The sequence below is a fragment of the Dasypus novemcinctus genome, chromosome 9 (genome assembly GCF_030445035.2).
Source record: "Dasypus novemcinctus isolate mDasNov1 chromosome 9, mDasNov1.1.hap2, whole genome shotgun sequence".
NCBI classification, from domain to species: domain Eukaryota; kingdom Metazoa; phylum Chordata; class Mammalia; order Cingulata; family Dasypodidae; genus Dasypus; species Dasypus novemcinctus.
The window spans coordinates 94882008-94906788 of record NC_080681.1 but is presented as its reverse complement, the minus strand read 5'-3'; the positions used below and the strand labels follow the sequence as shown (position 1 = coordinate 94906788).

The 24781-nt window shown below is 45.1% G+C and overlaps 1 protein-coding gene and 1 pseudogene across 1 annotated transcript in view; both read right to left on the bottom strand.

Moving 5' to 3' along the window:
• Window positions 1–24781, bottom strand: part of LOC131279787 (bone morphogenetic protein 8A-like) — a 40791-nt gene that overhangs the window by 11234 nt on the left and 4776 nt on the right. The window lies entirely within an intron of this gene.
• LOC139439582 (large ribosomal subunit protein eL6 pseudogene) lies at window positions 430–23655 on the bottom strand (annotated as a pseudogene).

Genomic DNA, 24781 nt, shown 5'->3' with positions numbered 1-24781 from the left:
GAAGAAGAGGCCACGGCCCAGGGGGAAAACCCGGTGGACAGGGACAGAGCTGACCGCATGTCCTGGGACAGAGGCTCCCCAGAGTCTGCCCCGCAGGCCCGGAGGTGGGGGGAGCTTGGAGCTGGGCCTCGAGGGCTGAGTGTGAATCTGTCACAGTGTCAAGGGAGAAAGGCATCGCAGGGGAAGGGTCCAGTGTGGGCCAAGGCTGAGGAGCCTCAGGGCACGTGCAGGGAAGACCACCACCCTGAAGCCCAGCAGAGGGGACCGTATCCAAGCTCCCTTTCAGGACAAGGTGCAGGAGGAAGGGTGCTGGAGGGAGAGAGAGAAGAGGAAGAGGAAACAAGGTAGGAGTGACAAGCGCCTAAAGCCCCAGACCAAGTGCTGGGGGAAGTCGGAGGGTCCGCGGGGGTGGCAGAATCTGAGCCGACTTCACGGAGGAGACGACATCTGAACTGGGCCTGGAGGATGGGCCGGAGCTTGCCAGGTAGAGACGGTGAGAGGGGGCATGGGCACCGCCGCGGCGGCGCTGGGGGCCGCACACAGGGCAGTGGCTGGCGCCTGGGGCCTGCGTCTGGCTGTGGTGCTCTGCAGAGGGCTGGAATTCTGGGCTCGGGGCGTGGGCTGGGCTTCTGGCCAGGGGGGCACGAGGGTTCCCGACAGCAGGGAGTGGTGAGGCTTGAGGGCAAAGACAGAGGGTGGGCTGGAGGTGAGACCGGAGGTGGGGGCCCAGGGGCAGGGCTGGTCTCAGCCTGGGCAAGAGCTGCGGTTGCACAACAAGCCCATTTCCCCAGCTGCACGGAAATGCCCAGGACTGTCTATTTGGGACAGTCTCACTGCAGCCTCCTGTCACCTTACAATGCCAAAATTTGTGACTCCAGAAAGCAAGGGCGGGAGTCCCTTCTCCCAAACCAAACACTGAAATTTTAATTAAATGTCTGTATGTCTTTTTTTTTGTTTTTTGGGGGGGGTTCCTTTTTTCTTTTCTTTCTCTTTTTATATTAAAAATTTTTTTTTAAATTAAAGTTAATAGATCGCAAGGAATGTTACATTAAAAAACATAAAAAAACAAAAAAAATAAGAGGTTCCCATATAACCCACCCCCCAACCCCCACCACATCATTTTTGTAAATTGTATTTTTTTGAAGATATATATATCACACACAAAAAAATGTTACACCAAAAAATATGAGGTTCCAGTATACCCCCCACCCCAGTCCTCACACACCAACAACCTCCCTCATCATTGTGGCACACTACTGCACTCAGTGAACATATTTTGGGGCACTGATGCACTACACAGATAATAGTTTACCCTGTAGTTCGCACTCTCCCCCAGTACATTCAGGATTATGGCAGGATATATAAGGTCCAGCGTCTGACCCTGCAATATCATTAAGGACTACTCAAAATCCCCAAAATGCCCCCACATCACATCTTCTCCCTCTCCCTGTCCTCAGCAACTACTGTGGCCACTTTCTCCACCTCGATGCTAAAATTTCTTCCATTACTCATCACAATAGTTTTATTGTAGAATATCAGTAAGTTCACTCTAGTCCATATTTTATTCCTCCATTCTGTAGACCCTGGGATGGAGATGTCCCCTCCGCCTCTAGATCAAGAGGGGGCTTAGACAAAGATGTACTTACCAAATCCAATGGATGTGTCATGATGATGGGAACGAGTGTTGTTGGGGGGGGAGAGGAGGGGTGGGGGGGTGGGGTTGAATGGGACCTCACATATATATTTTTAATGTAATATTATTACAAAGTCAATAAAAAAATAAAAAAAAAAAAGAGGGAAGATTCCCAAGAAGAAACTTCAGCAAAAAAAAAAAAAAAAAGAGGGGGCTTAGATTCCACATGGCTGATGGATGCAATTCCTCTGCTTACAGCTGTAGGCACTCTTGATTCCCTGGTTTGGTGGTTGACCATCTTCACCTCCCTGTTAGCTGACCTGGGTAAGACCAATGAACCAGAGAGTAGGAGTTGCCACTTTGCTGAGGCTCAGGGCCCAGCTGGCACATGGGCAGTCCAGAGATTCAAGTCTCCTGAGTATGGACCATCCCTAGCACTAACCACAGGTTCAGTAAAAGTGACAAGAGGAGGCATGTGTAGAAAAGTCACATCTGAGTCCAGCTCTGTCACACTTAGGAGCACAAATTCCAAAGTAGGGTCCTCTGACATGGCACAGAGCTCCAAATCCATCTGCCATGACTATATACCCTGTGGATTTCCATAGCCTTCAGGAGAACCAGTACCTAGGGTAGTATCTACTTTGGCTTTTTCTGGGTTCCTGCTGAGGTGTGCGTTAGTGCAACCCCTCTGATGACCTCCCAACTCTTTCTGGAAGACTCTTAGCCATATCAACTCATTTGTCTTTGCCATTTCCCCCTTTTATTCAAGGTCAAAGAGCAGTTTTTAACACTTGATCCAACATGTACTGAGATATTCTGCTGGTCTGAGTTGACCCTTTTATTTGAGGTCTTTTTCTAGTTGCTTCTCCAGTTAGTGATTGGTAGTAATCCCTTGGCACTAGGGAGGCTCATCCCTGGGAGTCATGTCCCATGCTGGCGAGGAAGGTAATGCATTTACATTCTGAGTTTGTCTTACAGAGTGGCCACATTTGAGCAACATGGAGGCTCTCAGGAGGTACTCTTACGCACCCTGCAGCTCTACTCCTAGTTCATATTTCAGGCACACAGGCTCCTAAGCATAGTCATCAGTATCAAGGGCTCATTTTTGGACCATCCTTCTTTGTTGATCTTTGCCATTGTACTTGGGGGATTATTGTTGTTCTATTGGGGAATGTGATAAATCTCCCCTGGGTGGGAAGTCAGCATTCCCTCAGTTAACATTTGTAACTGTAACTACTATAAAAATACCCCACATATATCCTAACGTATTTATGTTCCCTATATACATGCCCTGGAGAACTCCCCTCCCCCACCCATGTGCCCCCCATCATTAACACCCCACACCAGAGTTCCTCGCCTGCCATAGTTTAACCTCTTTGTTGTCCAAAATTTCTTCAACAATGAATCCTAATATATTGCCAAATTCAATTAATAGGAAATTGAAATACAGGGATGGGTTTAAAGTTTAGAAATAGAATACATAGTAATTTAGTAATTTAGAAATACTAAAATAAAGTAAAAATAAATTGGTGTATTAATAAAATGAAAAATTATAAGTTTTGTTTCTAGCGTTTTGCCTTTCATCACTGTAATAGGTGTTGCCCTGTATGTACAGTGGCAAGGCACTTCCATTTCTTCCTCAGTATCTACATCCTTTTTTTCTTTTTTCTAATTTTTAATTTTGTCTTCAAAAAAGTTTGGATCACAGTAATTCACATACACAATATAGGGGACTCCCAGTTATCCAACATTAAACCCTTTTCCCCTTTCCCAAGCAATGATCTCTTTACATGTTCATGTTATATCTGCTGCAGCTGATGTACAAATTTTGAAACATTGCTATCAAACATGGTTCCATTTTGGTTTACATTATTGTTTATATTTTAGACTGTACAAATTTCTAAATTTTTAGTTTCCTTATATTGTACATTATAGTTTACATTTTAGTTTATAGACTTTTATACACTTTAGATGTAAGTTGACATGTCCATCATTGCATGATCTTGTGGAGCACTTCCATTGCCCCCTTGTATATCTTTATAAAGTCCTCTCTGGCCTCAGGACTCAGTGACCACAAGTCGGGTTTTAAAAAGCACCAGGCTGTGCAGCCTGAGGCGGATGTGGGGAGCACTTCCTGCCCTCGTGGTGGGGACCTGCTCCAGTGATGGACAGGCAAACAGCTGTGCTGGCAGGGCCAGTGGACAGGAAGTACTTGGGCAGGAGGAGATGGACTTTTCATCCCCAGGCCACGAAGGAGAAGAACTAGAACGTCCATCGCCCGACCCAGCAGCCCACACCGGCCTTCAGGGTGCTGGGCACACAGCAAATCCCCACCCGAGAGCCAGGCTGTTTCCCTTGCGGCATGACACAGCGAGGGACCCACCCCCACCCCAGACAGGCAGAGCAGGTCAGGCAGGATTTGCACTGATGGCCCCCGAGAATCTTGGACCCATCAACAGGCAGCTCCATGCAGGCACCAGGCCCGGGGGCCTCTCTCCTCCCTCGTGTCCTGATGACCTTGAGCAACCCGGGGCCCGCAGGGGCTGGTTCGAGAGGGCCTTGTGCAACCGAACCGACCCCAGGCCGGAACTTCCGTCTGATGGCCTTGTGAAGCCCATCAACCACGCAGGGTTCCAGCTCAGGAGAATGCTTACCCTGACTATTCTGGGGAAACATTAGGAGGTGGGAAGTACTGAGAAAAATGGTCTTTTTCATGATATATTGATGAAATGTCCTCAGGTGTAGAACTGTTTAAAGGCAAGGAAATTTTTCTCTGATAATGCGGAGGGTGGTTTTGCCTTTTTTCAGTGGCTTGGAGTAGAGGAGACATGTCCTCAAAACTGGTGTAGTCGCAAAGCATTTTCTGGCACCCATGGTTTTTGTTTGTTTGTTTTGAGGTACCGGGGTCGGGGATTGAACCCTGGACCTCCTATGTGGGAACCACTTGAACGTCATCTGCTTCCCCGGCACCCAAGCTAACCCCTTGTTAGATGGGCAGACAGAGTGTGCTCTAGCCAGAGGCAGCATCCAGCAGCACAGGCAGCTCTGGACACAGGGTGGACCCACCATCCGCCTTGTACTTTCCTCTTGGCCTCGCTTCCTCTGTGAAGTGAGACTAAGGATACTCTGCCCAGTTTTCCTCTGAGACCAGTGATGGACTGGGAGGGGTGGCCGGTCAACAAGAGTTTGCATGGGTGTGACTTGCAGTTTCCTAAGTCTGTGCCAAGATATGGTACCTTCAGGAGACCATTCAGAAATCCCAAGGCCTGGGGGGTTGGGGGGGAGGTAAATGAGTGACATCGAATTATCTTGTCTAAATGCATTTATCACTCATTTATTTATTCACAAAGTTATCGAGTCCTTATTGCAAACACTTTTATCAGGTTCTCACTGGGAACCAACTGTGAACAAGATGGACAATGGGGAGACAGAGTCTCAACAAAAACCAAGTAAACTATATGCTGTTTCATTGCTGTTGTGGTTAGCACTATGAAGGGAAATTAGAGGGTTATGGGCTCAAGAGCAATGGAGAAAGGGTGGAGAGTTCTTTTCATGCGGTATTCACACGGGCTTTAAGAAAGAAATAGGGGGAAGTGGATTTGGCTCAACTGATAGAGCATCCGCCTACCACATGGGAGGTCCAGGGTTCAAACCCAGGGCCTCTTGACCCATGTGATGAGCTGGCCCATGCGCAGTGCTGATGTGCGCAAAGAGTGCCGTGCCACACAATGGTGTACCCTGTGTAGGGGAGCCCCACGCGCAAGGAGTGCACCCATAAGGAGATCCACCCTGCACGAGAAAGTGCAGCCTGCCCAGGAGTGGCACCACACACACACGGAGAGCTGACGCAGCAAGATGACGCAACAAAACAAAACAAAACACAGATTCCCGGTGCCGCTGACAAGAATGGAAGTGGACACAAAGAACACAAGCAAATGGACACAGAAAGCAGACAATGGGGAGGGGGGTGAAAAATAAAAATAAAATAAAAAATAAATCTTTAAAAAAAAAGAAAAAGAAATAGGGGGAGCAGATCTGGCTCAAGCAATTGGGTGCCCGCCTCCCACACAGGAGGTCCTGGGTTCGGTTCCCAGTGCCTTCTAAAGAAAAACGGACAACGAGCAGACAACAAGCAAGTACAACAAGCAAAAACTGAGGGAACCATCTCAGGGGGTGGTGGGAGGAAAGAAAAAATTATGATCAGATGTGAACATTCTCCTGTGTTGCTGGTGGGAAGACCATGTAGAGGAATTTGGCTATGTCTAGCAAAATTACATACAAATTTGCCTTTGAACGTGACAATCCCCAAGACACACTGGCAAGAACGTGAAAACATATATGTACAAAGCTATTCACTAGGCATAAGAACAAACAAAGCTCATTCCAAAGGTGTACCTCTTTATTTTCCACAAAATTATAAAAGTTTCCAAAAACGTTGAAAAACACTGACCCAGCTTCTGTCTAGGGAAGCAGAAAATTAATTGACCTTCTGAACCTACTGCAGCAACTGGGAAAACAAACACCCACGGGACACTCGGCCTCTGATAAAACCACCTCCGAGTCCCACGTAGTGGGACAGGCCCACCTGGGGGGCGCCTGCACCAGCCACAGCTGCCGTCCACGCTCTGACTTCCCACGTCTGAGGCTGCGCTCGCCACTTACAGGCTAAGCCTCCAGATGCCAAACCCTGCACCGCCCGCCCGACACTAACAGAGGCTTCAGCTATTTTTGTGCTCTGAACCAGAGGACCTAAATCTGCCTTCTTTCTGACCAAAAAGTAAGATTCCAAAAGACACCCCCTTCCCGCAGCCCAGAAAGGCTGTGGGAGCACAGACCATTTCTCCCTCACCTGACGGGCCTCTCCCTCCCAGGCTGGCAGGGGCCACGGGAGCAGCCTCCGCTCAGCCCTGCATTCCAGCCTCCTGGAGCCGGCTCTGTCCATCTGTCCCTCACGGCCTCCTGTGCCTTCTGGCTGCAAACCCCACCCCACCTTCAGATTCCCTCCTGGTTGCCTGCCGTCCCGCTACATGCAAAGACTATTTTCCTCTCAGTGCAGCCTTAAAAGCCTCCTCGTGTCCCCTCTGACCCCACACAGAGCCGGCTGCTGGGCCCTCCCTTTCCCACCCAGGGGTTCGTGTCTCTGGTTTATCCACCCTCTGGACGGAGCGCTGTGAGGGCAGCGCACGGCAGTGGTGGGGTGAGGCGGGAGCTCTCAGCGTCCAGGCCAGGGAGGGGATGCCGGCCCGTCCTTCCCCGGGGCGCCTGGTCCCAAGGACGGCGGCTCAGCGCCAGCACCCTCAGCCCCGTGGGCCGGGCGTCTCTGTTGGCCTGGAAGTGGCTTCCACGCCACAGCGTCTCCACCAGAAGCTCTGCCGAGGGTCGAGCATCGAGGGCAGGAGACGGCTGGGCCGTCCAGCAGGTCCACTAGGAACACAGGCCCGGGGGTCGAGTCAGACCAGCACAAGGCCTGGGAGCCACGGGCTCTGCGGGCCCACGGAGGAGCCCAAGAACTTAATCTGTGGAGTCTGCGGCCTGCAGGGGCTTCTCTCACCAGAAATCTCAGCGCTGCCAGGAGGAGCCCTAGGCTTCCTTTCTGAGGTATTCTCAGCCAGTTTTCATTACCAGCGTTTTTCAAGGGCTGTTTCTATAAACGGCTCTGCACGCTAATTACCAGTCCAGGCCTCAGAGGACTTCAGACCCCAAATTAAAAGGGAGCAGCCGCACACGCCACCACATCAAGCCCAAGCCAAAAATACATGCCAGGAGACGTGAGCAAGGAGGATGCAATTCCTCCAGTTGAAACCTGGGGCAAGCACTGAACTGTGGGAGGTTTCCAGAAAGATGTGGTTGCAGTGACACATCGACTCACTCCCATGGCGAAAGGGGTGCCGTGAGGAGGAGGAGCTGGGGCACCTCCCTGCCCTGTCCCTCACCCCTGGAGAAGCCCCCGTGGGGGAAAAAGCAGGAACACATTCTTTGATCAGAGCAGCAAAGGCTTTCAGGGGCAAACCTGCACAGATGGGGAAACTGAGGCCCAGGAGGGACAGAGACCCGCCAGGGGTCACGTGTCAGGTTCGAAGTCCTACATGGAGTGTTAGAATTGGAGCCGATGTAAATGAGCGGCCCTCAGGTGCCTCTGGGTGGGGATACTGGGATGGGTCTGTCGACAGGCGCCCCACGAATGACTGCTGAAGGCCCCTTCCTCCAGGCAGGGCCCTGCAGGGACTCAGGCTCCCAGGGGAGGACCCAGAAGAGCTGCTGCTGCACCCATGATTGGCTCCCAGCAAAGATAGGAGGGGGGCTGGCCTCGCTTCAGGCCCACCCAACCAGGCCCAGGCTCCTTCACCTGCTCTCAGCCTCCCTTGGGCCTAGTCAGTTCGAGCCTGGAGGGGGCCACAGCTTTGGACCATAGCCCACACTCCAGGCAGCTGGGGCAGTGAGTGTCTCAGTCCTGAGGCTCTGGGCAGCCCACGAGAGCAGCCACTACAACAGTAAGTGGTGGGATGGGGATCTGACCCCAGGCAGCCTGATCCCTGAGCTCTGCCATTTACCACCACTACAGGGCCCTAAGTAAATGACAGGGGAGCTAAACCCAGCTGACCCAGCCCTCCCAGTACTGGCTGCCCTTTATTGAGCAGCTCCAGGCACTTACTAACCATTTTTCTTATTTTATTTTATTTTACTGTGGCAACATATATTTATAACACAAAATTTCCCATTTTAGCCACTTTTGTGTGTACAATTCAGTCATATTAATTGCACTTCCAATTTTGTGCTACCAGAACCACTAACAATTACTAAAACTTTGTCATTGCCCAAAACAGAAACTCTGTAGCCATTAAGCATTCTATCTCCACCCTCCCCCAGCCCCTGATAACCTGTAATCTATTTTTTTTTTTTTTAGGATTTGCTATATTTTATTTTTAAGGGTGTAGTAATTTTGCAACCTGGGACAAATGAGTTCAAGGAGTCAAGTCCCTGTAATCCCCATTCCATCTCCATGAATTTCCTTATTCTAATTATTTCATATAAGTGAAATCTTATAATATTTGTCCATTTGTATCTGGTTTATTTCACACAGTGTGATGTTTCAAAGTTTATTCATGTTGTCACATGCATCAGAACATCTTTCCTTTTTACAGCTTAATAATAGTGCATTATATATATGTGTGTGTGTGTATATATATACCACAATTTGTGTATCCATTCACCTGTTTTTTTGTTTTGTTTTTTTTTAAAGATATTTTTTATTTATTTCTCTCCCCTTCTCCGCCCCCCAGTTGTCTGCTCTCTGTGTCCATTCGCTGTGTGTTCTTCTGTGCCTACTTGTATTCTTGTCAGTGGCACCCGGAATCTATGTCTTTTTGTTGCGTCATCTTGCTGCGTCAGCTCTCTGTGTGTGTGGCGCCACTCCTGGGCAGGCTGTGCTTTATCACACAGGGTGGCTTTCCTTATGGGGCGCACTCCTTCCACGTGGGGCTCCCCTATGGGGGGGACAACCCTGCGTGGCATGGCACTCCTTGTGCACATCAGCACTGCGCATGGGCCAGCTCCACACAGGTCAGGAGGCCCTGGGTTTGAACCTTGGGCCTCCCATGTGGTAGGCGGACACTCTATTCATTGAGCCAAATCCACTTCCCCCATTCACCAGTTAATAGACATTAGGGTTGTTTCCACCTTTGAGCTATGTGAATAATGCTGCTATGAACACCAGTGTACAAATAGCTGCTTTCAATTCTTTTGGGTATATACCTAGAAATAGAATTGCTGGCTCATATGGTAATTCTATTTAACTTTCTGAGGAACCACCAAACTTTCTACCACACTGGCTGCATCATTTTACATTCCCACCAGCAATATACTAGGGTTCCTGTTTCTCGGCATCCTTACCAACACTTGTTACTGTCCATTTTTAAAATAGTAGCCATCATAGTGAATGTGATGGTTTTGATTTGCATTTCTCTTATGGCTAATAATGTTGAGCACCTTTTCATGTGCTTATTGGCCATTTTTATAACTTCTTTGGAGAAATGTCTATTCAAGTCCTTTGCCCATTTTTTAAAAATTGGATTGTCTTTTTGTTGTTGAGTTGTAGAGATTCTTTAAATAATCTGAATATTAAAGCCTTATCAGATATATGATTTCCAAATATTTTCTGCCATTCTGTAGGTTGTCTTTTTAATTTTTTTTGGCTATTTAAATAAATAAGATTTTACTTTAGTAATGTTTTCATCATGCCCCAGATTCAGAATAAGAATTATACTATGGTCAATTGCTCTCTTGTTTTTTGATAGATTGTACCAAAGAGAAATTACTGTTTACTTAAACGAGATAATAAGAAACAGGGAAGATCTGAGCACCTTTAGACTGTCACAGAGTAGCTGTGCTATAATGTAAGGATGGTCAGACACAGTATGAGGCGGTCTCCAATGGCCAAGTGACAATGTGGGCACTACTGCAATCAGTCATCAAAAACTGGGTTATGGGAAGCGGACTCGGCCCAGTGGTTAGCGCGTCCATCTACCACATGCGAGGTCCGCGGTTCAAACTCTGGGCCTCCTTGACCCATGTGGAGCTGGCCCACGTGCAGTGCTGATGCGCGCAAGGAGTACCCTGTCACGCAGGGTTGTCCCCCTTGTAGGGGAACCCCACACGCAAGGAGTGTGCCCCATAAGGAGAGCTGCCCAGCGCGAAAGAAAGTGCAGCCTGCCCAGGAATGGCGCCACACACCCGGAGAGCTGACACAACAAGATGACACAACAAAAAGAGACAGAGGTTCCCGTGCCACTGACAACAACAGAAGTGGACAAAGAAGACGCAGCAAATAGACACAGAGAACAGACAACCAGGGTTGAGGGGGAGGGGAGAGAAATAAATAAAAATTTAAAACTGGGTTATTTTAGAGAGGATTGGAGAAATAGGATTGGAGAAAAGAGGAAAGTTAAGAAAACCAATTTATATTGCTATCCAGTACTCGGGCACAGCATTAGACAACAGACCTCTGTTTTATATCTTTAACTAAGAATTTGCTTTCCTCAGAAAATATCAGTTTCTTCATAGAGTTTGTATTCTGCTTACAGTTAAATTTAGGTAATTTTTTATCTCCTTGACAAGGAAAATATTAAAATCCTATACAATGTTCTCATTTCCACTTCTTTTAATTGGGTCATCAGGCTCTTTCCATTAAACATTCTTTTTTTTTTTTTTAAAGATTTATTTTTATTTATTTAATTCCCCTCCCCTCCCTCGGTTGTCTGTTTTCTGTGTCTTTTTGCTGCGTCTTGTTTCTTTGTCCACTTCTGTTGTCGTCAGCGGCACGGGAAGTGTGGGCGGCGCCATTCCTCGGCAGGCTGCTCCCTCCTTCGCGCTGGGCGGCTCTCCTTGTGGGTGCACTCCTTGCATGTGGGGCTCCCCTACGCGGGGGACACCCCTGTGTGGCACGGCACTCCTTGCGCGCATCAGCACTGCACATGGGCCAGCTCCACACGGGTCAAGGAGGCCGGGGCTTGAAGCGCGGACCTCCCATGTGGTAGACGGACGCCCTAACCACTGGGCCAAGTCCGTTTCCCTAAACATTCTTAATTAAACATTATCATTTACTACTGAATGTTAATTAAATCTCCTAACTTTTCCCAGACGACATTCAGAATCAACTCATTTTGGCAGTCTTCTTAAAATATTAGAAATAGGAATTTAAATAATATTTTTGGTATCACTGTGGGTAATTCTGAAACAAAACACTTTGACAGGCTTCAGATTATTTTTTGTGTGAAGAAAGGTTAAAAAACAAACTACCACTACTTAATATGCATTTAATAATTTAAAATAGGTCAGGGTTTCAAGGTGATCGACCAACTGTTAATTACAAATATATTGTTTCCAGTAAATAATAAGAATAATGATACAAGTTACATTACCAGTAGATGTGCTCATGTTGTAAAACACATATGGTATCTTTAATTAGATGTAATACAAACACTTGACATAAACTCTTGAGACCTCAGATGAGGAGATGTTTTGTGAAAAGCTTTTAAATCCACTGGCATACATCATTCTTTCATTCAAGACAAATGTCCATTCTGTTTTCCAGAGTGCCCTGAAGCTGTCCACAGGAAGATGCTAGAAAAGGCAGCCAAAGATTGTCCAGGTACACAATTATTTCAAGCTTAGGACAAAGCATGTTGAGAAAGATAAATATATCAATGCAAGTTACTGTACAGATTAATTTATCTTCAAGGCAGTCCAAAAAAAAAAAAAAATCAAAACCAAGAGAAAAGTGTGTGTCTGAATGTTTTAACTTCTATAGAGAAGGGACAAAAATTAAAACTGATAGAAGCAAGTTTTAAAAATTAGACTTTTTCTGGTGGCCTATGCCTGAGTTTTAATCCATCTATTTTAATAAGAGAAAACCATGCCAAAATAATGTCTCCATTACTCTTTTTTTTTTTAAAGCTTATAGGTGACTTTTTATTTATCTCCCCCCCACCCGAAGATGGCTCCCTCGTCTGTCTGCTTGTTGCTTCATCTCATTGTTCACTTGTTGTGTCTGTTTGTCTTCTTTAGGAGTCACCGGGAACCGAGCCAGGACCTCCATGTGGGAGGTCGGCGCCCAACTGCTTGAGCCACATCTGCTCTCTTCCATTACTCTCAAATCATAAGGTAGTTTATTCTGGGACTGATAATATGATTGGGTGTCTAGTATAAAGAATAGAGACTCAGCAAACCTGATTCTGAATCCCAGCTCCACTGCCAGCTCCTGAATCTCCAAGATGGCCAAGACATGACCTACCCTATCACCCTCAAGGCTTATAGGGAGGCCCAAATGACCTCACATTAGGGAAAGCATTACCTAACTCTGAAGTGACCCACAAATATGGGACATTATTATTAGTATTATTTTTTAATATCTACAATTCATATTTTCACTTTCCTGATAATGTCTTTTGTTGAACAAATTTTTAGTTTTTAATTTCAATTTATTCTTTTGTTGTTGTTTGCTTGTACTTTGGGTGTCATATCTAAGAATCTATTACCTAATTCAAGGTCCTGAATATTTTCCCCTATGTTTTCTTCCAAAAGTGTTACAGTTTTAGTGCTTTTATTTATGTCATTGATCCATTTTGAGTATATTTTTGTATATGGTGTGAGGTAAGGATCCAAATTCATTCTTTTGCATGTGGATATCCAGTTTTCTCAGTATCATTTATTGAAGAGACTATTCTTTCACCTTCAAACAAACTTGGCACCTTTGTTGAAAATCCACTGGCCATAGATATGTAGTTTTTTTCTGAAGTCTCAATTCTATTCCATTGGCCAATTTGTCTGTCCTTTATGCCAGTACTACACTGTTTTGATTACTGTAGCTTTGTAGTAAATTTTGAAATTGGGATGTGTGAGTACTTCAACTTCATTCTTTTTAAATATGGTTTTGGCTTTTCAGGGTCTTTTGCCATTCTGTATGAATTTGATGTTTGGCCTTTCCATTTCTGTAAAAAAGGCTCCTGGAATTTTAATCAGGAATACTTGGAATCTATAAATTACTTTGGGTAGTACTGACCTCCTAACAATATTAAGTCTTCTAATCTATGAATATTGGGTGTCTTTCCATTTATTTAGGCCTTCTTTAATTCCTTTCAAAATTGTTTTGTAGTTTTGAGTGTACATATCATCTACATCTGCAGATAAATTTCCTCCTAATTATTTTATTATTTTAGATGCTAATCTAAATGGAATTGTTATCTTGATTGCCTTTCCAGATTGTTCATTGCTGGTTTAGAGAAATACAACTGATTTTTGTGTGTTGATCTTGTTCTCTGCAACCTTGCTGAATTTTTATTATCTAGTAGCTTTCTTGTGCATTCTTTGTGCATTTTTCTTTATAGAGATCTGTCATCTATGATTAGTGATAGTTTTGCTTCATTCTTTCAAATGTGAATGCCTTTTATTTATTTATTTTTCCTAACTACTCTAGCTAGAACTCCTGGTACAATCTTAAACAGCAGTGGTGAAAGTGGGCATCCTTGTCTTATTCCTGATCTTGAGGGGAAAGCTTTCAGTTTTTCACCATTGTGTATGAGGTTAGCTGTGGGTTTTTCATATAGGCTTGTACTAGTCAGGATTCTCCAGAGAACTAACTAGGTATGTGTCTGTGTGGTATGTATGTGTGTGTACAAAGTATGAGATTTATTATGGGAGCTGGCTTTTCAAAGAACCATCTTTTGTTTCAATGGTTCTCTCTATTCTTTTTTTATTCTCAATTTCAATTGATCTCTGCTGTAGTATTTATTATTTCCTTCCTTCTGCCCACTCTGGGTTTAGTTTGGTCTTTTTTACAGTTACTCTAGGCATGAGCTTAGTTTGGTGATTTGACATGTCTTCTTTTTTAATGTAAGCATTTAGATTTATACATTTCTCTCTGAGCACTGCCTTTGCTCATTCCATAAGGTTTAGTATGTTGTGTTTTTGTTTTCATTTGTTTCAAGATAAAAACTAATTTCCCTTGTGATTTCTTCTTTGAACCATTGGTTGTTTTTGAGAGCTTTGTTTAATTTCTTCATATTCATGAATTTTCCTTTAGCTCTTTGAGCATATTAAAATTTTTTTAAAAGTCTTTGTCTGGTATATTCAAGTTCTGGTCTTCCTCATTAATGATTCCTAATGCTTTATCTTACTCTTTGCATGGGTCATCAATCCTGTTTCTTTGCACAATCCTGTTTTTGTTGCACAGTGGACATTGATATTTCAATGTGTTATCTCTGGAATTTAGTCACTGTGGTGCCTATTTCTTAGATCTATTCCTGTATCCAGCTAGTGTTATGACAGGAGCTAGGAAAAGAAAAAAAAAAAAAAGGAAATGGAGTAAAGATAAAGGAGAAGTGAAGAGAAAAGAAAACACTTCTTCCATTACTTGCAGATTAGCCTGTGCCTCTGCCTAACAATGAGTTTAAAGACCAGCCAGAGACAAAAGTGTAGGATCCTTCCTGGTCTTTCCTGGGCATGTGTACATGGCCTTAGGAATGTCCCTATTTACATGGATATGAATGTCCCTTTCCCCTAAAAAATAGTCTTTCCTCCAGGTTTCAGGTGCTATATAGAATGTCTTAACTCCAGTAATGCTTTGCGCCAGGTATCTGCAACTTGATGGCTTTCTTAAACAATTAGCTCCCCTTCAGGTTGCTTCTATATGCTGGGAAAGTTCTGGGATGGTGAGCCAATGATGAGTGAGCTGGTTCAGTTCTTCAGGCTGCCACCAGACTGGTGGTACAAACATACATGCACCATAGTATGGACATAAGGATTACTCTGATCCTTCTGGAACCAGGACCAGAGACCCACAGTGGCAGCATAGTCCAGTTCTGCACTGAGCTAGGGAGTGGTTGGGGGAAGGGCTAGTAAAGATGCTATGAAATTTTCCTACCATTTAAAAATGTATCAGTTATTTAATTAGGTGTTTTGCAAGAAATTTAGAACACCAATTTGTGAGAATAAACTCCATTTTTGAGAGAGAACATAGAACATGGATAGCCTTGGAGCTAAAGAATAGCTCTGATTTGGGGAGTAAGTTATGAGTCTGCAGGACTTCAAGGAAGATGGTGGATTAGAGAGACACAGGACTCACTTCTCTCCCAGAAAAATAGCTAGAGGACAGGCAAAAACAGCCTGGAAAAAATGTTCAAGGGCTTAGGACACCAGGGGAAGGCTGGAGAGTACCCAGAAAAGAGAGAGACAAGGAAAAAGAAAAAGAATCTCAATGGGAAAACTGTGAGTAAAAGCTGCAACTGCCAACACCCATCCCACCACCCTTGGAGCAGACAGCTTTGAGCTCTCCAGCCTGTGGCTGGCAACTATGGACAGAGGGGGCCATAGAGTTCCACTTCCCAGGAGAGGGGAGAAGGATGCAGCCTAAAGGTGATTCAGCTTTTGGCCAACAAATTTGATCTGCTGTGTCCCATAAGCACTTCCAGGCCAGTGGGCCACACCACTGTTTGCCCTGGGAGCTGGCAGGGAACTAAAGAGATCCAACTCTCACAAATACCCTCCCTACTGACCAGGATGGGTTGTTGAGGATGCCAAAGGGAGTGGAATTATTTCCTACACGCGAGGTGGCTCTCCATGTGGGACACACTCCTTGTGCATGGTGGGCTCCCCTATGTGGGGGACACCCCTGCGTGGCATGGAATTTATTCCTGGTATGCAGGGATGGCTCAACACCTGTGGCTCCGCACACATGGAGAGCTGATGCAACAAGATAATGCAAAAAGAGACACAGATTCCCAGTGCCGCTGACAAGAATGCAAGCAGACACAGAAGAACACACAGTGAATGGACACAGAGAGCAGACAATGCGGGGGCGAGGGGAGGGAAGATAAATAAATAAAATAAATAAATCTTTTAAAAAAATGCTAGAGTACAGAACCATTACTGATTTTTATGTATTGATGTTGTCTCCTGCCACTTTGCTGAACTTGTTTACGAGCTGAAGTAGCTTTGTTGTAGGCATTTCAGAATTTTCTAAATATAGTATTATGTCATCACCAATAGTGAGATTTTCACTTCCTCTTTTCCTATTTGGATGCCTTTTTTCCCCTTTGTCTAATTGTTTTAGCTAGAACTTCTCGTACAATGTTGAATAACAGTGGTGACAGTAGGCATCCTTGTCTTGTTTCTGATCTTAGAGGGAATGCTTTCAACCTTTCCCTGTTGAGTATGATGTTGGCTGTGGGTTTTTCATATATGCCCTTTACCATGTTCAGGAATTTTCCTATTATCCCTATCTTTTTAATTGTTTTTATCAGTAAGGGTGCTGGATTTTGTCAAATGCCTTTTCTGCATCAATTGAGATAATCATGTGTTTGTGTTTTTTTACCTTCAATTTGTTAATGTGGTGTATTACGTTAATTGATTTTCTTGTGTCAAACCATCCCTGCATACCAGGAATAAATCCCACTTGGTCATGATGTATAATTCTTTTAATATACTGATGGATTCTCTTTGCAAGTATTTTGTTGAGAATTTTTGCATCTGTGTTCATTAGAGAGGTTGGTCTGTAATTTTTTCTTGTAGTATTTTTATCTGGCTTTGGTATTAGGGAGATGTTGACTTCATGAATGTGTTGGATAATTTTCCTTACTCTTCAAATTTTTTTGGAAGAGTTTAAACAGATTGGCATTAACTCTCCTTGATATGCTTGGTAGAATTCACCTGTGAAGCCATCTGGCCCTGGACTTTTCTTTGTTGGGAGATTTTTGGTGATTCAATCTCTTTATTTTTTTAAAGGTTTATTATTTATTTATTTCTCTCCCCTTCCCCACCCTCCCCACTCCACCCCCACCCCCAGTTGTCTGCTCTCTGTGTCCAATTGCTGTGTGTTCTTCTGTGTCCGCTTATATTCCTGTCAGTGGCACCGGAAATCTGTGTCTCTTTTTGTTACGTCATCTTGCTGCATCAGCTCTCCATGTGTGTGGCTCCACACCTGGGCAGGCTGCACTTTTCTTGCACTGGATGGCTCTCCTTATGGGGTGCACTCCTTGCGCATGGGGCTTTCTTCCATGGGGGCCAGCCCTGCATAGCACGACACTCCTTGCATGCATCAGCACCACACGTGGGCCAGCTCATCACATGGGTCAGGAGGCCCTGGGCTTGAACCCTGGACCTCCCATATGGTAGCTGGATGCTCTATTCATTTAGCCAAATCCACTTCCCTCAATCTCTTTAAATGTGATTGTTTGTTGACGTTGAGTTCCTGTGTTTTTTTGTAGAATCAATGTATGTTGTGCATATGTAGGAATTTGTCCATTTCATCTAGATTGTCTAATTTGTTGGCATACAGTTTCTCATAGTAGTCTATGATCCCTTATATTTCTGTGTGGTTGGTCACAATGTTCCCCTTTCATTTCTGATTTTATTTACTTGTAGCTTCTTTTTTCTTTCTTAATCTAGCTAAGGATTTGTCAATTTTATCAGTCTTCTCAAAGAACCAGGTTTTGGTTTTGTTGATTTTCTCTAATATTTTTTGTTGCTGTCAATTTCATTTATTTCTGCTCTAATCTTCTTTTTTCTCTTTCCTTATGCTTGCTTTGGGACTGGTTTGCTGTTCTTTTTCTAGTTTCTCCAGGTATTCAATTAGGTCTTTGATTTTAGCTCTTCCTTCTTTTTAAATATAGGCATTTAATGCTATAAATTTCCTTCTCAACACTGCCTTCACTGTATCCCATTAGTTTTGGTAAGTTGTGTTCTCATTTTCATTTATCTTAAGACATTTAGGGAAGTGGATGTGGCTCAATAGATAGAGCGTCTGCCTACCATATGGGAGGTCCAGGGTTCAAACCCAGGGCCTCATGACCCGTCTGGTGAGCTGGCCCATGCACAATGCCAATGTGCAGCAGGAGTGCTGTATTTGACATTCTGGGTAGGAGTATGCAGTTTTCTGAATGCAAGTTAAGTTTATTCCTACTTGAGTTTTATCTGTCATATTTTATTTTCACCACTCTTTTTTTGACAATTTTAGTTACTTTCATTGATATAATCTTTATTTCTAGACTCTCTTCCAGGCCTCTCTCTCCTGTCTTTTCTTTTCAGGCTCTAGCATACTCTTTAGTATTTCCTGAAAATCTGGTCTTTTGCTCAGAAATTCTCTCAGTTTCTGTTTATCTGTGAATATTCTAATTTGGCCCTCATTTTTGAAAGACAGTCTTGCTGGATATGAGATTCTTGGCTGAAAGTTTTTCTCTTGTAGTATCTTAAATATATCAGACAACTGTCTTCTTGTCTCCATGGTTTCTGCTGAGAAATCAGCACTTCATTTTATTGGGTATCCCTTATATGTTATGCATTGCTTTTCTCTTGCTACTCTCAGAATTCTCTCTTTGTCTTTGGCATTTGACATTCTGATGAGTATGTGTCTTGAAGTTGGTCTATTTGGATTTTTTCGGATGGGAGTACGTTGTGCTTCTTGGACATGGATATCTATGTCCTTCAACAGGGTTAGGAAATTTTCTACCATTATTTCTTCAAATATTCCTTCTTCCCTTTTCCCCTTATCTTCTCCTTCAGGGACACCCACGACACACATGTTTGCATACCTTTTGCTGTCATTTAGTTCCCTGAGACCTTGTTCAATTTTTTCCATTCTTTTCTTCATCTGTTCTTTTATATGTTCACTTTTAGAGGTCATTTCTTCAAGCTCACTATTCCTTTCTTCTGCCTCCTCAAATCTGCTATTATATGATTCCAATGTTTTTAAAATTTCATTTATTGCACCTTTCATTCCCATAAGATCTGCCATTTTTCTACGTATGCTTTCAAATTCTTCTTTGTGCTCATCCAGTGTCTTCTTAATATCTTTAATCTCTTTAGCCATTTCATTGAATTTATTAAGGAGATTTATTTGAACATCTATAATTAGTTAACTCCTTTATGTCATCTGGAGGCTTATCTTGTTCCTTTAACTGGGTTGGTCATAGCTTCCTGTTTCTCAGTGTGGATTGTAATTTTTTGTTGGTGTCTTGGCATCTGGCTTACTAGAGTATTTATTCTGGGTGCCATTTTTCTCTTTAGTTTAGGGCTTCCTGCTCTTTCTTGCTTGTTGGTTGTGCAATAGGAGTCAAGCATGTAGTTGGTGCTGTAATCTGTGGAGGCTCAGGCTGCCCTCATTGTGCCAGGGATCAATGAAGCTTCTTCCAACTTTCTCCTTTGCCAGGGGTAGAGACAGTCATAGCTGTGTAAATAATCCAAGTTGTGCAGGCCTAGACTATAGTTTCCCAGAGAGACTGATGAAGCTTCACGTCCCTTTCTCCCCTGCCCGGGGCAGGAATGGAGCTGCAGGTGTGGGCAGCAGTCTATGCAGTACAGGTCCAAAGTGACTACAGTTGCCCCAGTAGACTTCCAATTTTCAGTCTGTGCCAGCCAAAGGTACCTGCACGCCGTTACCTGGATAGTCTGGTGCAAGGTCCACCAGCCTCCTCCCTGCCAGAGGTGGGGCTGAAGTCTAGGCTAGGGCTGCAGGCCCATCTGGGTGGAAGAAACTGGTTCCTACCGTCACTGGGATTTTTGGTCCTGGCTTCCCTTCAGGCTGGGGGCTGAGTCAAAATGGTGGCCATGGGCCTTTTTCCGACTTTGACTGATTCACACCCCAGCTGTTCCCAGGGTTTTATCTAGTCAGCCAAGTCTACCAATCAGTAGCCAAAATCGGCAGCCAACCATCTCCTCCTCCCCTGTTTTTGGGAAATGGAGCTTTCAACTCCAGCAATGGTTCCTGGGGCTGCTCATGCCGCCGGAGTAGTATAATCACTGGCCTCCATGGCTTGGCCAGTAATTTCCCAGAGAGGCTGGTGCAGGTCCCCACAGCTTCCTCCTGCTGGAGGTGAGGGTGGGGCCTAGGCTGGAGCTGCAATCTGATCTGGATGGCAAGAAGCCCGTCCCCACCAGCACTGGGATTTTCATTCCGCCCCGCTTCTCCTCGTGCCAGGCATGGAGTTAAGATGGCGACTCCCGACCTCTTTTTGGCTTGGATAGGTTCAAACTTTAGTTGTTCTCAGGATTGTACTGTAGCCCGCTGAATTTACTCATCAGTAACTGAAATTGGTGCCCAACCGTCTCTTTCTCCCTCGTTTTGGGGAAGTGGAGCTTTCAGTTCCAGTCACAGAACAGCTCCCGAGGTGGCTTGTGCCTCCAGTGGAGGATGGGCACTGGCCTCTACGGCGTGGAGTGCTCTACTTATGAGTCTTCTCTGCAGACCGGAAGCCGCCTTCTTCCATTCCTTCAAGGATGTTGCAGGATGCTCTTCTGGCCTCCTAGAGCCCCCAGACAGTTGCTGCAGCTAACCCCAGAGAGCTCTGGGTGTTTACTAACTGCCCCGTAGCAGGAGCCGACTCTAGGAGGTCCTTACTCTGCGACCATCTTGCTGGTCTCCTGATCAACTGGTTTTTGACAAACTTACCAAGTCCACATTACTGGGACAAAACAGTGTCTTCAACAAATGGTGTTGAAAGAACTAGATATCCATAACCAAAAGAATGAAAGAGGACCCCTATCTCACTCCCTTTACAGACAAGAGTTAACTCAAAATGGATCAAAGACCTAAATATAACAGCCAGGACCATAAAACTACTAGAGGATAACATAGAGAAACATCTTTTAAAGACCTTGTGATAGTGGTAGTTTCTTGGATCTTCTACGCAAAGCATGAGCAACAAAAGGAAAAAAAAGTAGATTAATGGGAGCTTCTCAAAATTAAACACTTTTGCACCTCAAAGGACTTTGTCAAAAGGGTGACACTTGTCAATGGGAAAAAATATTTGGAAATCACATATCTGATAAGCGTTTGTTTTTTTTCTTCCCCTCCTCATCCCCCACTCTGCTGTTTTTGTTGTCTGTGTCCATTCGCTGTCTGATCTTCTATATCTATTTCTCTCTTTGTCTTCTCATCTTTCTCCTCTAGGATTCACTGAGATTCAATCCTGGGGACCTCTGATGTGGAGAGAGGTTCCCTGTCAATTGTACCACCTCAGTTCCTGGTCGCTGCTGCACTTCACCTTGACTCTCCCCTTCATCTCTCTTCTGTTTGCATCATCATCTTGCTGTGTGTTTCACTTGTGCTGGCACTGGCTTACTGTGTCGGCACTCAGTTCACCACACAGGCACTTGGCTCACCACATGGGCACTCAGCTCACCATGTGGGCACTTGTCTCACGGAGTGGACACTTGGCTCACCACACAGGCATGCTTTCTCTTCTTTTTCACCAGGAGGCCCAAGGGATCAAACCTGGTCCTCCCATAAGGTAGGTGGAGGTCTTATTACTTGAGTCACATCCACTTCCCTGTTTTGTTTTTTTAAAGATTTATGTTACTTATTTATTCTCCCCCCACCTCATTGTTCGAGGTCGCTCTCTGCTCTCTCTATCCATTTGCTGTGCCTTCTGTGTCTGCTTGTCCTCTCTTTAGAAGGCACCAGGAACTGAACCTGGGACCTCCCATGTGGGAGAGAGGCATTCAATCATTTGAGCCACCTCAGCTCCCTGTTCTGTTGTACTGTCTTTCCTCTCTGTGTCTCTTTGTTGCATCATCTTGTTGCACCAGTTTACTGTGCCTGCCCATCATGCCAGTTCGCCTTCTCCAGGAGGCAGCAGGAACTGAAACCCACACCTCCCATGGTAGGCAGAAGTCCAGTCTCTTGAGCCACATACACCTCCCTGATAAGAGTTTAATATCCATGATATAAAGAGATTCTGTAACTCAACAATAAAAAGACAATACAATTTAAAAATGGGCAAAAGACTTGAATAAGCATTTTCCAGAAAAGAAATACAAATGGCAAAAAAACATATGAAAAAATGTTCAACATCACCAGCAATTAGGAAAATGCAAACCAAAGGTACAACACAATATCATCTCACGCCTATTAGAATGGCCACTATTAAAAAAACAGAAAACTACAAGTGTTGGAGAGGATGTGGAGAAATAGGAACACTTATTCATGTTGGTGGAAATGTATAATAGTACAGCCACTGTGGAGAACAATTGGGCAGTTTCGAAGGAAGTTGAATATAGAATTGCCATGTGACCCAGCAATACTAGTTCTTCTTACCCGGAAGAACTGAGAGCAGTGACACGAACAGATATCTGTATTCCAATGTTCATAGCAGTATTGTTCACAATGGTTGGAATCAACCAGGTGTCCATTAACTAAATAGATAAACAAATTGTGGTATATACACATGATGGAATATTATGCAGCTATAAGAAGAAATGAAGTCATGAAGCATACGACAATATGGATGAGCCTGGAGGACAGATGTTGAGAAAGCAAGCCAGACCCCAAAGGACAAATATTGTATGACTGTGCTACTATGAACCAAACATACCGTATAAATTGTGAGTCCACGGCTTTCTGATCAACTTCGTGCTGCTCTGTAAGCTCATATTTCTCTTTCTCTGTGTTCCTGGTGCCTGGGCTTATGCAGCTTCTTCTTTTTTTTTTTTTTTTTTTCATTCCTCTCTCCTTCCCCACCCTCCCCCCCCAGTTGTCTGCTCTCTGTGTCCATTTGCTGTGTGTTCTTCTGTGTCCGCTTGTATTCTTGTCAGCAGCATCGGGAACCTGTGTCTCTTTTTGTTGCATCATCCTGCCGCATCAGCTCTCTGTGTGTGCAATGCCACTTCTGGGCAGGCTGCACTTTTTTTGCACTGGGTGTCTCTCCTTATGGGATGCACTCCTTGCGCGTGGGGCTCCCCTACATGGGGGACACCTCTGCATGGCACAACACTCCTTGCACGCATCAGCACTGTGCATGGGCCAGCTCCACACGGGTCAAGGAGGCCCTGGGTTTGAACCCTGAACCTCCCATGTGGTAGGCGGATGCTCTATCCGTTGAGCCAAATCCACTTCCCTATGCAGCTTCTTCTTGAAGTAAGCATCAGTGAGATGTTCGGGGTTTTTACAGCACTGATACCAATTTCGGTGGAGATGGCAATGACAAAGTTCTGGTGTGTTCTAAGTGGAAGAACTTGATTGAGGAGCAGAGGTCTAGTCACAGGTCCACTTCTCAGCAGCTTCAGGAAAATCACTGTCTTGCCTCTGTGGCAACCAGTGAGGATGATCAGAATGGTTGCAGGGTGGTGCTAGATGGCAGCTTTCTCACATGCTGAATAAAGGGTTTGTTTTGTTTAGTTTTGTTTTTTGTCATTGCTCAACAGCTTTCAAGGTACAGCTTCAACAGAATAATATGTAGACATTTTATGAAGTTTAACCACTTGGGTACCTCCATTCTTATTACCTCCAATGGATTTTGTGGTAAAAGCAAAAAACTTTCTTCTTTTCCTTTTCAATCCTGGAGGTAGCTGCTGAATACTTTCTCTTTTACATAACCTTTCTGGAATATATCGCAGATCAGGAATATCTGCCAATTCCTGTAACTAGGACAGGGTTTCAGCAGCAGTGAAGCTTTACTATCTTTGCTTTTGGCCTTGAGGCTGCACTTCTTAACCTTGCCGCTGGCATCAGTCATCCCAGCTGGTTCACCTGCCATCGTGCAAGATGGGAATGAGCTTCCTACCATTTTCAGGTTGTTTTTTTCTTTATTTGGCATTTGCCCAGTCACGACAACATTTTAACTGTTTTCCAGAACTCAGAAAGATGGTTCTGTCAGTTTCTGCTGGGTTTTCAAGGCTGCTGAGGGGTACAGATGTCTGGAGTTTCTCACTCTGCCATCTTGCTGACATTACTTACTTGCTAAAATTTACATGCCTTAAACAATTTAACCATCACATTATAATACCCACGTTAATATCCTGATTTTAAAGGTTAGGAAACTGAGTTGCAGAGATTTAAAGTATCCTATTCAATATCCCACAGTTCCCAAATGGAAGATCTAGGATTCAATCCCAATGTGCCCTGTCCCACAGTGACTGGCCGCTCTGCTCTCCACCTTCAGGGCAACCCTCCTCCCTGCTGGGACGCAGTATTCATATCTACACTTGTGCAGCTGGGGACTGAAGACACAGCTTCCTGGAGCATCTGGCCATGGGCAGGAGGCCTGGGAGAGGACCCCGGACTCGAGGTCCCACCGACAGCCTGGCTCCCAGGACCCAGGTGAGGCCGACAGGTGAGGTGGGCCTGGAGGAGCAGGTGTGGGAGCCTGGGCATGGGCGGTGAGGCTGCAGCGACTCTGCTTCAGACTCCAGACGGTGGTGGGGCTGCCCACCTTCAGCCCTGGGGCCTGGGCCCCCAAACAGAAAAGTGCCTGGTATGTGCCTGACCCCGCACCCTCCCTAGGTACTCATCAGTTCAAACTACTCTAATGCAGAGAGTTCTACCAGCACGATCAGTACATCAGCGTCGGGGAGCAACTTCTGACAGCTGGCGGTGCCCCCCACACACCAGGTTTCCACTGAGCAAATCTTCTTGTTAATCCCACAGCACTGCAGGCCTCTGGTCTTAATGAAACAGGGATGGGGAGAACCTGGGATTGGGAATTGCCAGCCCTAAAGGTGGGGCTGAAGTTCAGCCCTCCCCCTTCTCCCCACCCCCAGTCACACAAGCCTGAGAGAGACAGAGCTCTAGGGGCCCCATCTTACAGAGAGACCCTGGGCTCAGGGAAGCGAGGGTCCTGACTACGATCCCACAGCAGAGGCAAGAGAGGAACCACGCCTGCC